Source organism: Mustela nivalis (genome assembly GCF_964662115.1).
Source record: "Mustela nivalis genome assembly, chromosome: 10".
In the NCBI taxonomy this organism is placed as follows: domain Eukaryota; kingdom Metazoa; phylum Chordata; class Mammalia; order Carnivora; family Mustelidae; genus Mustela; species Mustela nivalis.
In genome coordinates this window covers 101,809,410-101,821,909 of record NC_139029.1, presented here as the reverse complement: position 1 = coordinate 101,821,909, position 12,500 = coordinate 101,809,410, and the positions used below count along the sequence as shown (strand labels likewise).

Below are 12,500 nucleotides of genomic sequence, written 5' to 3'. Positions count from 1 at the left end.
AAATGTTCTCCCTGCTTCCAACATTGCCCTCTCCCCTGCAGACCCACAGTCTGGTACCCCCAGCAGGCCTGATATAAATCATACCATATTGCTTCTCTGTTCAAATCCTCCAAGGTCTTTCCAGCTCACCCGGAATAAGACCCAGAGTTCTCACTGTGGTCTTCCTGGCCCACATGCTCTGCCCTGTTCTCTCCGATTACTCCCCACCCTTTGCTTACACTCTCCAAGCCTGCCGACCTCCTTGGGGTTACCCCAGCACCAGGTCCTGGGGGCACTCACCTCATTTTGCTTCCTCTCCTTACCAGGACTTCCATTCCTATACCCACATGGCTTCCTTACCTCCTTCAAGGTTTTGCTCAGCAAAATGATTCTTGGTCATCTTACTTAAAATTGCAACCATGTGGCTAGCCACTTCCTCTCTCCCTTCCTTCCTTTTTCTCCATAGAGCCCTTGCCCCTTGCTAACATACTCTTTTACCTACTGAGGTCACTGCACTATAGTGTAAACTCCAGAACTCTTCTTTTTTTGTTTTTGTTTTTGTTTTTCTCCCTTGGTTTCTTTTGTTCACCATTGCATCCATAATGTCTCAAACGCATGGCAGTTCTTAATAATAAACACTGGTGGAATGAATACATGAATGAATCTAGAGAAATGGATGGATTGTTCATCCTTTAGGCAAGCCTCCCTCAATAAATCCTGTTTCTCCCAAACAGGAAGTAAAGCAAGTTCTCAGCCCTCAAGCTAACACCTATTGAAGGCTTACCTTGGTAGACATTTTTTGTATGTTACCTTTAAATCTTGTAGCTCTCTTATGAGAAAACTAGTGTCCACAAATTCACAAATTCAATCATTCATTTGCTTATTCAGTGAAATTTACTGAATACCTACTATGTGTTCCAGACATTGGGGATACAAAATAGTGAATAAGAAAATGTCCTGCCCACATGGCACTTACACTCTCGAGAGACAGGCAGTATACATAAAGATCAGATAGTGATAAATGCTAAGAAGAAAATAAAACTGGCTTATGGGTGTGGGCAGCAGTTCAGAAACGGGTCAAGAAAGGTGTGTCAGGGGATTGGGGATTGACACTTAAGATGAGACTCGAGTCATGAGAAGGAACCAGTCAGGGGAAGACCTGATAGCCTGAGTGCAAAGTCAATGTGTTGGGAACGAGTTTTGTGTCCAAGGAACATTGAGAAGAGCATGTGTTAGAGAGGGAGAAGATGAGCTCAGAGAGGGAGGCACTTAAAGCAAGCAGTTTGGGCTTTAGTCTAGGTATAGTAGGAAGCTACTGGAGTGCCTTAAAGTGTGTGTTTCGGGGGGAGTGAGATATGATTTGATATATATTTTGAAAGCATCAGATGGAGAATAGGGGGAGAGTAAAAGCAGGCATACACAAGTTAGGAAGGTCTTGCAACTGTGAGAGATCCTGGTGAGCTGAACCTGGGGTTTCTGGAAGAAGGGATTTGCACTGTGTCTGGGTATAAATCTATTAGAGAAACCTCTTTATTACACATAGCTACAGAAATAAAAGACATGTCTTTTCCTCCACCAAAGCTTTCACAAAGGAGAAGCGTGTGCATGTATATATGTGTACATTCTGATATTTGGGGGTAATAAGAAAAGAATGAGTTTTACAAGTAACTAGAATATTTTATGAATTTACCCTATTTTCTATAATAGACATACTTTACAACTATGTACTTAAGAGAAAGAAAAATGTTTTACTTGCTTTGGAGTCAATACAAGATTTGGGGTTAAAGGTTATGTTTTCTAAGCGAGTAAGGCTCTTCAGTAAAACAAAAAAAATAAGAGAATACTTAATTTTAAAATTATTTAAATTATTATAAAGTTTAATCATAAAATTTTACTTGAAATAACATTAGTCCTGATCTTTGAATATCTGAATCTATGAGGAGAGATCTATAAGATATAGTAGAGAACAGAGTATAATCAAATTCAGTCGGACTCGAACCTTTTTGTTTAATTCACCAAATTATAATATTCCATATCCTTATGGAGGAGCACCAGAATGAACAGGTAACTTTTCATTCATGAGCGTGCATCCTCTCTCTGTAAGACTCTTAGTAAATATACACATAACTAAAATCAGCACTCCTTTTAATCAAGATAGGACTGAAAATTCTGTATTTATTATTCGTCTCTATCTCACTTCTTACTTTTGTGAAATAGAACGTCTGTAGGAGTGGAGATGAATAGTAGTAGATTCAGGATATTTTTTGGAAGTAATATCGATAAGTTTTTCTGATGGCTGGAATGAGGATGGTAAGGAGAAGGTATTAGCATCTCTATTTTAAGAAGGAGGAAGGTGCGGGGTGCCTGGGGGGCATAGTCAGTTAAGGGTCCCACTCTAGATTTCGGCTCAGGTCATGATCTCAGGCTCTTGAGATCAAGCTCTGTGCTCAGCAAGGAGTCTGCTGTCCCTCACCCTCTGGCCTTCTGTTCCTCCCTGCTCCTTCAAATAAATAAATAAATAAATAGAATCTCTCTCTCTCTCTTTTTTTTTTTTAAGAATAAGGAAAGTGAAATTCATCAGTATACCCACTATCACCCTAGTTACTAGAAGACTCAGGATTCCTCCTGATGTCAAGACTCCAAAGCTCATGTTTTACTTCTGTATTGGACATTCTGGGAGCACTGAGGTTGGTCGGGCAGAAGCCTATTTCGCATCAGAGAATTTACCCTCCAGGATTTGATCGGACCCCTCCTCCTCCCCACCTCCAAAGGAGTCACCTGCTAAGCTCTTAATAGCTTGAAGATTTGATAAAAGTGAGTTTCCAGAAGTAATAATGAAAAAATTAAGTTAAATTTCACAGCCAAAGATGAAGATTGCTGGGTTTTCCAAAACTCTATTCTATAGTTAATTGAATTCTGATGCTTTGAGCACCATGAATAAACACACAGTAATTTAGTCAGCCAAATAGTTACTGGTACTGACCACATATCAGGAATTGTGTTAAGCAAGGGATACTTTGTTAGGGCCTTTTTGATTTCCGAGCCTGCAGGAAGTGCAAAATGACTTAGCACAAATAATAGTCAATGATTGAATTTCGAGTTCCTGTCCTGATGCATAGACCTCTCTCTCGTGGGTCTCTGTGTCCCTTCCCAGATCATTTGTTTTGGCTTTGGCTTTGGCTTAGAATTGAAAATAGGAAAAGACATATGGAAGGCAGGTGCTAAAAGCTTGTGTAACAGTTGGTCGAAGCTAAGAAGCTACAGAATGGTGGAGACATAATGAGACACGACGATGACCCAGGGAAGGGGAGAGAAAAGCTGAATTTTGCTGAATAAAGAGTTGGTATATGGAGAAAGTGAGAGAGTAAGGTGGTGATGTGTAGATAAGGGAGAAAACAGAAATGGTTAGGGGGAAAGAGGGTCTGAGGAGGAAAAAATATGGTTGTAGGGGTATTTAAGGCATTGTTTCTTCTCCCATAAGGCTCTGGATGGACTCTTGAAAATTAGGAGTCAGGTCTCTTGCCCATTATGTCTAAATCCTGCAAAACTCTCTCCCCTCCCCTTTTTTTGAAGTGAAATTCACATGACACACAATTAATCATTTTTAAAAGATTTTATTTATTAATTTGACAGAGAGGGAGGGAACACAAGCAGGGGGAGCAGGAGTGGGAGGAGGAGGCTTCTCAAGGAGCAGGGAGCTGGATGTGGAACTCTGATTCCAGGACCCTGGGGATCATGAGCTGAGCCAAAGGCAGATACTTAATGACTGAGCCACCCAAGTGCCCTACAATTAACCATTTTAAAGTGTACAATTCAGTGGCATTTCATGCATTCATAATGTTAACTAGCTGTATTTGACTCTTTCTCTTTAATCCCATGGCCGTGGCCTCTTTCCAAACTCCCCTTCCATCCAAGTCATTTCTGCTAGGACCCAGTTCCCCAAATGTGTTATTTTGATACAAAAAGAGAACAAGACCAGCAAGACTTACACCTGAAAGCAGGGAAGCCAGTTCCTACTTGCAATCCCACTCTTCAGCCCAGCAACCACCCAGCTTTAGTGGGGAGATGCTAGGGAACATGAGAAGTATGGGAGCCAAGAGGGGACCAAGCCTTTTTACCATACAGAGGAGGGACTCACTCACCTGTTATCATAACACAGGTGGGCACTTCATTTCACTGTTCTGTATACCACACTCATCTCTGCCTGGTTTTAGTTTCTAACCCCGTGGCTCCCTGGTGGCCTAGCGCAGACCAATAACTCCTTCCCAAGGAGTACTTGTCATGCTGAAGAGCTCGTGTCCATTGCATGTGATAATGTAATGGTGTTTTTAGTCTGTTCACATTTTGCATGGAAAAGGTACTTAAAGATAGTTACTAAAACCAAATAACATCTCACTGATGGCCTGGCTAAAACAGTGCTGTCTTCTTTAAGTCCCTGTTCGGTCAATAGTGATACTTCTAGATGCATCTGCATTGATCTCCAGACAGTAACTGCTGTTTCTGACCACTAGTAATGCCACTTTGAGGACCAATCTCAGATTTGTTATAATTGTTCCTAATTTATTTCCTAAATTAGATTTTGAGGTCCCAGAGGACACAGAATATGCTTTATTCATCTCTTTATTCTGTCTAACTGAATGCCTGGTACTTATTATACAGTCAATAAATCCTGGAAGAAAATGTTTTTAAAAAGGTTCTATTTAGTCCCCATCATATATGCTGGGTTTGCCCTCTAGGAAACCAGTTCAGGGGCCAGAACAACTTTTCCTGGCTTATTGCTGTGAGAAGTGCTCAAGAGAGCAAAGTGATTCAGTTCATGATTTCCCAGGTGTAGCTGAAGCAGACAGCAGGAACCCAAACAGCTTCCTTGGGTATTAGGAACTGAATATGGGAATTGACCAGAGTAGATTCTGTCACCCATTTGGTTCAAACCATCCTTCCCAGTTTGTTGGTCACCACTCATACCAGGAAAGATCTTTTGTAGGAATCACATTGCTTCTTCCTCCTCACCATGCCACTTGATCTTACCAAGATCCACAGGGACCATCTCACTGCAAATCCTCTGGCCACTTTTCCATTCGTATTCTCCTTTACTTCTCAGAACATTCAGATACCACCAATTAGCTCCTTTTCCCAGAAAAGCTCTCCTACTTCTTTCTCGTGTCACTTAAGAATGATTTTTGGCAGCAAAGAACAGAAAACTCGTCTAGCAGTGTTCTTGAAACATATGAACGTTTATTTACTTAAAAAGTCCAGAAGCAGCGGGCAGTCCCAGTTCCATTCAGAAGCTTATTTCTGTCATCAAAGACTCCTTTCTGTCTCCTTTGCTGTCCTCCATCCTGACTGTCTTCATCTTTGTTTGCTGTCACATTTATGGTCACAAGATGGGTATGACAGCTCCACGCCTGGTGTTTTCACTCCTTTGTCTCAGCAAAAAGAGAGGCAGGGACAAAAGAATTTCTTCTGTGAAGGTCCTGTCTTTTTTATACAAAAAGAAAAATTTTCCTACGAGCCTCCCACTAGACTTCCTTTCCTATTTCAGAACTGAGTCTATACCCACTCTTAGACTAGTCACTGGTGATAAGAACTGGAATTACCAGGATTGGTTTGGATCACTGTAATTCATTTCCTGATTTGGTGAGATGAAGTTACCTTCTTTGAAATCAAAGGATCTTCCTTCTGTCTGAACAAAACTGGGATCCTACTAATAAGGAAGAAGTAACATAGAAAATAGCTTTTGGACAAGCATGGTGGAGACTGGCCTAATTTTTACTATGTCAAGTCTCTTGGGTACACAGATAGATTGTGTCATCTCCTAAGCATTGCAGCAGTATCCATGTTCCTGAGTTACCACCAGTGTGATGTGTGCAAAGTAGATCTATGTGTTTGCTACCTGCAGGCCTGGCCTATAAAAAATTCCTACATGGGATGGCTCAGTTGGTTAAGCAGCTGCCTTTGGCTCAGGTTATCATCTCAGGGTCCTGGGATTAAGCCCTGCATTGGACTCTGCCCAGCACGGAGTCGGCTTCTCCCTCTCTCTCTCTCTATGCTCTCTCTTTCTCCCAAGTAAATAAATAAAAATCTTTAAAAAATACTTCCCACACAAATAATCCATATTTTCTCTTCCCTTTGTTTTTTTCTGGCCACATACAAAGCACTCAGTGGAGAAATCCAATGCTCCAAGGAATGGTGAACCTGCAAGAATCAAGATGAATGTGGAATATGTGAAAATTGGGCATGCTAAAAAAGACACAGGAGCGGGGTACCTGGGTGACTCAGTCGTTGGGCATCTGCCTTTGGCTCAGGTCATGATCCCAGGGTCCTGGGATCGAGCCCCGCACTAGGCTCCCTCTCAGTGGGAAGCGTGCATCTCCCTCTCCCATTCCCCCTGCTTCTGTTTCCTCTCTTGTTGTGTCTCTCTCTGTCAAAATAAATAAATAAATAAAATCTTAAAAAAAAAAAAAAGACAAAGGAGCTTGAAAAGGCCCTCATTGACTAAATCTGGAAAATTTTATCATGCAAATAATTAAGGACTGTAAGGAATAAACCATTGAAAAACACAGTAATCCATGAGTCTATATCATTAATAGATAACTAATTAATTAATAAGAGATAAGGGAGGATTGGTACAAGTAAGAACCATCAATAGATGCTAAATCTATGGGAACACATTTGATGAGGAGCAGGATATTTGCAGGGTCTAAGATGTCTCCCCATGGATTGCTTATTACAGGGAAAAAAAATAGTAAATATACTGTGGAGGAATCAGACACCTCAACAAGGTGACTAAAATTATCATCACCCATTGAGGGAGAGAGTCATCATCTGACCTTGGGTTTGATATCCTGAGAAGGACACAATATCACAATATCACAATAGTATTCTGGCCAGGAATGGATAACTGGGATCTAATAATGAATAAAGGTGAGACAAACATAAACAACAAATTGGAAATGAGGGACATTCTCTTGTCCAAAGGGGGTGGGCTGTACCCTTCAAAAATATCAAAGACAAAGAAAAGCTAAGGAACTGATACAGATTAAAGGAGACTAAAGAGACATGCAATATATGGATTCTCTTATTCGAAGGGGAAAATGGGTAAGAATGACATTATTGGATTAATTGATGAAATCTGGAATATGGATGTAGATTGAAGTATGGTATCAATGTTAAGTCTCCTGAATAGATAAATGTACACGTTGTGTATATAAAAGAATGTACATATTCTTAGGACATTGAAGCATTAAGGGATAAAGGGGCATGGTAGATGCCATTTACTTTCAAATGGCCAGAAAAAAATGGGTGTGTATGTGTGCTATCTATTTGAGACTGCAAGTGTTAGAGCAAAAGGGGCAATCAACAAATCCAAATTAATCAACAAATCCAAGTAAAGGATATATGGGTGCTCTTTTTATTATCAACTTCTCTGTGTGTTTGGAATTATTTCCAAGTAAAAAGTTTTCTGGGATCTAGATTTTAAAAAACCACTGAGGATGCCCTCTTGTTTCAAAGGCTTTTTTCATGTTCTGCCTCTTATCTTTTCCTTCAGACCTTTTGTCTCACCTGGTTTCCCCCAGTTTTACAACTGTCAGCTTCTACTTGAATTCTCTCTCTCTCTCTCTTTTTTTTTCCTGGCCCCTTGGATTCACTATTTGTTCGGATAATTGGACAAGTTTTTTGATTCAACTTCTCCTGTGACTCAGCCTTTGGGTCAGCTTCTCCTACTTGGTCTTAAGTAATATAGCTCCCGAGCGAGTACTTCCTGTCTGCAACACTGAATCTAGGCTCTAGGCCACAGAGAAATATCATACCCTAGGTCAGATTCAATGCTTCCAACTAGCAACAGCTCCCTCTCTAGCGGCACTCATTTTGTCTAGGAGGAAAGAGTTCTCCTCTCTGACCCCTTCTCTCTAGGGTCTCTGCTTGACCAAACCTTCATCATAGCCTTCTAATTAGTCTGTTTCTCTAGTCTTTACATGTCCCAGTCAGCCATCCTTCTTCACTGCCACTGCCTCTCTCTTTAAAGCAGATTCCTTCATATTACCTGTTTGGCTAAACCTCTAAGAGTTCTTCATGGCCTTTAAAATCAACCTAATTTACTAAGTCCGTATCTTGCCACTTCTCTGCTGAAGGGTCAGCTCTTTCAGACCATGGACCATGCATTTTCTTTTTTGTATCTTTAATTTCCAATATAGTGCCTGGCACACAAATATACTCAATAGACATTTGCTGAAGGGACAAATGAACCCAGCTACATTAAACTTGAAACTTCTTTGACCATGCCCTGTTTAAATATCTCCTTTTCTGGAGTCTTCTCTAGCTCTGTCATTCAAGTCTTATATATGTCACTATGCATTTTTTTTCCTTGTTGACTGTGAGCCAAGGGAATGTCTTATTCATTTTGCATCTGACCCAGTATCTAGGAGAATGCCTGGAATAGAGGAGGCATACAGTTTGTTGGATGGATGAATGTATATTAGAGAGGGGGAAATAATAGATTTTGAGAAGGTCTCCATGTAGTGAGGCCGACTGAAGGAATGACCCAAGAACCATGAACATAGATCAGCAAGTACAAATAAGGTACAGGGAAGTAAATACACAGATGATGATGCAGAATTAAATAATTAGAATAAAATGCGAGTCAATCAGGAAAGGTTCCCTCAAGATGGACTTTGAGATGTGTTTGAAATGAGTAAAGGGACATAATTTGAGATAATAGGAGGCTAGAAGCATGTCACTGAGTTTGGTTGAGCCAAGTCATGGTAAGTAATTAGTGTGTTTGAAGCCTGCTTTTAGAGCAGGATCTGTTCTACTCCAGAGCTCAAGTTCTGCCTTTTTCCTGGCTCCTCCCCAAGTGGGCATGCTCACCCACTCTCTGTATTTTGATGTTTCCCAGGTCAGCCCAATGTAGGACTTTATGTTCTCAGTTCCTGTGAAGATAAGCAAACAAAACTGCCCCGTGGGATTGAACACTTGCTAACCTTGGTCCTCTAGGGAAATAAACTTCCCTTTTCCCAATAAAACAGAACTGCTCCTAGTGATGTTAAGCCAGAAAAGAAACCTTAACGAACATACTAACGTAGTATTACCACTTCTTCACAAGAGTATTAGCACATCTTCACTTTTTTTTTTTCTTTTTGTGAGGAGATGGAGATCCAAATAGGTCAAGAATGTATACAAGTGAGATCTGAGAAATACAGGGTAATAGCAGAATCTTGACTTTGCCACTTCTGTCCCCCTCCTCAAAGAGTATATGCAAACAACCATGATGCTGGACGGTCACTTTGTAGGGCTCAGATCATTGCTGCCTCCAGCACTTTGCAGGATAGAAAAACTAAACAGGTTATACTACTGTCTCTAAAAATGGTCCCCACTTTAGGAACAAGAACATTTTACACAGCGGGAGGTGCTTCTGAAGTCCTAGGGAGAGAATCTCTTGACTTGGGGAGATGGCAACAGTCTTTCTTTTAGGATAACCTAGTTTTTACAGTGTCCATTTTTTTTTTTTTTTCTGAATGCTGTGTGTCCAATGCACTCCCGTTCCTGAATACGCAGTCTTACTGTCTTCTGCTCGAGGCAAGAACGTTATGGTAGCATTCGCTCACTGCACGTTTTGAGGGGCTGGGTCCAGAGCACAGCTGCTCCTTCTCACCTCGCAATGCACACAGTTTTCCTATGGCGGGCAGCGGTAGTCTCCTAAGCGGCTCCTGATGTACGAGCAGGCTTCCAGATCCCGTGCACGGATGCCACTCTGCCAGAACGTCTCTAGATGGCAACGAAACGTTTAAGCCTAAACTGAGGTAATTCCTCATCAGCAGGGGGGCTTCCCGGGTAGGCACTGCTTCGCCGCGCGCAGCCCAATCTCTGGGGGAGTCACACTAGACTGTGGTGATGTCACACTGGCTGGGATGACATTTCACAGCTGGACCCCCTCCCCCCCCCCAACCGCCACCAAGCACCTTTAAATCATCGCGGAGTCTGTAGCGCGGAGGGGGCGGGGAATCCGGCCCCCGCACTCGATCCACGCTGGCTCCCCACGGAGGCCCCCCCACTCCCACCCCCATCTGTACTATGCTGTCCTCCTAATCCGCCCGCTCCTCGACACTTCCGCCTCAGTAGGTGTCATGGCGCTGGACTGTGAATGGTTCCCGCGGGGCGGGGCCGCCGGATGGGGGCGGCCGCTCGGCGCTCGGCTCGTCGGGTCTGGCGACAACGGCGGCTGCGGAGCGAGGGGCCCGGCGGTGGCCCCGGACGGCAGCGGGAGGCCGAGGCGGGAGCGCGCGGGGCTGAGGCGGCGGCGGCGGCGGCCAGGGGCCGGGCGGCGGAGCGGGCGGGAGGCTGAGGGGGCTCCCCCCGCGGGACGGGCGCGGGGACGGCTCCGGGGGGCGGGGGCCGGGGCCCGGGCCGGCTCGCGCGGGGGGTATGATGACCCGGCGACGGGGCCCCGGATCTCGTCTCCTCCGCCGCCTCCTCGCGGCAGCCCCAGCTCGCGGCTGAGAACCAGACCCACCGGCGGTGAGTCGGGCCGGGCGGGAAGGGGCCTCGGCAGGGAGCAAGCTCCCATCCGCTTCCCGAGGCGGGGTCGGGAGGGCCGCGGGCTCTCAGGGGCGCCCGGCCTGCGGGGGGCGCCTCCCTGGGCGCGCCCCCACCCGGGACGCGGTGCCCCGTCCGGCGGCCCGGCCGCTAGCGGCCGCGGAGGAGCTTGCGTTCCCGGGAAAGCGAGGAGGCTCCGGGCTTGTTTTCGGGGCAACTCCCCCTGCCTCCTGCCACTTCTCTTTGGGGCGTGTTGTTGTCCTCAGATGACAGGGGGCCGCCTTGCGCCTCCTCACCCGGCCGGTTTTTTCCCGGCCGTCGTGGCAGGTTCCCAGCGTGTGGCTTGTGCGTGTGTATTTCACAGCTCTGCTTATCACCATGGTTTTGGGTTATTTGTGCTCTTTGCGACCAGGAAGCGGTGTCTGGAAAGGACGGCGGTGGTGGTGGGGTGGGTGTGGAAGCTTTTCTATCCTCTCCGCTTCTGTTCTTTAATCGTTAGGTTTGTAATTTGTAATGATGGTGGAGACTACGTGGGACCAGCCCACCTAATGTGTGTCTGTGCAAGGCGGATTTAGAGGTCTGGCTCGGAGGGAAACTTTTGCTGTCTGTCGCCACTTTCCCAAAGCTTTCGTTTAAAGAAAAGAGAGAGAGAGAAAAGGTGAGGAAACAACCAAAAACTCTTGGGTAAGGCCCGTACTGTTCGCAGGTCTTTGGGAAAGAGGCCCTTTTTGTGTTTAGCAACCGGGACTTGGGGCTCGGTCTCCAAGAGCGCTGGTCTAACCTCCAGTTTGTTGTGGTGACAAACCGTGAGCACTGGCCTTGTGTTTATGCTGGGCTCGTTTTCTTTCCTGTTTAAGTGGGGGAAGGGAGGAGGGGCTCGAGAAGGGGAAAAAACAATCCTCAGCCTCCGTATGTCTTTCCTGCACGTAAAACCGTCCCTCAGCTGTAGAAAGACTCGTTTTGAGGAAGCCCTAGGTGCTTTTTCTTAGTGACACTTCGGGAATTTTCAGAAATTGCATCAAAATATTCATTTCAACTGTAGACTCTTCTGCCCAGTCTGTCCTTTATCTTATTTGTTCCCTAGTAACTGATGAAAACAGCAGCCTGGCTTCCTGCTCTTGATGAAATGGGGTTAAATTAAGTGGCTGATGCCCTCAGCAAAACCTACAATTTTGCTCTTGTTTGTGTAAAGCTATTTTTGATTCCTGGTCTGTTGTGTGTGTGTTTTGAAGATTGTAGAGATTTCAAGTCATTACAGGCTTTTACTTATATAGGTCTAAAGCTTTCTGAAAACATTTCAAAAATCTAACAAGTCCTGTTACCTATGATTTGGGATCTTTACATGTAATTACCCCAGAGTTCTGTGTTACAATACTGGTATGATGGAAGTATATCTGTGACTTTAAGATACTGTTCCTTGCTGGGAGGATATTTTAGTAAAGTAACTTGTGGTTGGAACTGTAGGCAGCCAAGCCAGTAAAGCATCTGATGAGTAAAATGGTGAGTGAGATCTTGTAAATATGTATACTGGCTCTAGTTGGTAAGTAGGACTTCTGCTGGTGATACTCATAAATAGTTTATACCATTTTTGGATATTGTAGTTTTATGGATTGTAGAGTAAGTTGATTGGTAACTTGAGATTTAAAACCAAACCAAAACTCCCTCCTAAAAGAAAAAAAGATAATCTCAAAATTCACAATTCTCTGGAAAATAGAATTTCTTCATTCTGTGGTTTTGTTTTCACAAGCACAGTTCAGTCAGTAGTTGTGTTGGGAGAAATCAGTGAGCCAAACCTGCCTTGTAAACTTCTTACACTTGGAACTTGCACAACTTGTTGTTAGTTATATATTGTAACTGGTCTTTTTGTAATTTGAAGTAATTTTGCAAACATGAACTTCCTGATCTGCCCTTTTTCATTTTCACGACTGCATAAAGCAATCCATATGTTTTTAGCTTTTTTTTTTTTTTCAAGTTTCAGTTATTTCTCC

At 43.9% G+C, this 12,500-nt stretch overlaps 1 protein-coding gene and 1 long non-coding RNA gene across 11 annotated transcripts in view; one reads left to right on the top strand and one right to left on the bottom strand.

The window, feature by feature from the left end:
- Window positions 1–9,086: 9,086 nt before the first annotated feature.
- Window positions 9,087–10,062, bottom strand: LOC309841701. Its single transcript, XR_014299254.1, has 2 exons — window positions 9,939–10,062; window positions 9,087–9,744 (listed from the first exon to the last, which is right to left on the bottom strand). It is a non-coding gene; the product is annotated as an uncharacterized lncRNA (long non-coding RNA).
- Window positions 9,933–12,500, top strand: part of HIPK1 (homeodomain interacting protein kinase 1) — a 52,749-nt gene continuing 50,181 nt past the window's right edge. For 5 of the 10 annotated variants that reach the window (XM_082685007.1, XM_082685005.1, XM_082685004.1 and 2 more), the window contains exon 1: window positions 10,364–10,494. The gene's annotated coding sequence lies outside the window, so the exon portion shown is untranslated. Of the gene's footprint in view, window positions 10,095–10,262; window positions 10,495–11,011; window positions 11,171–12,500 lie in introns of those variants that run through there. The other 5 variants (XM_082685006.1, XM_082685002.1, XM_082685003.1 and 2 more) reach the window with 5 other exon arrangements.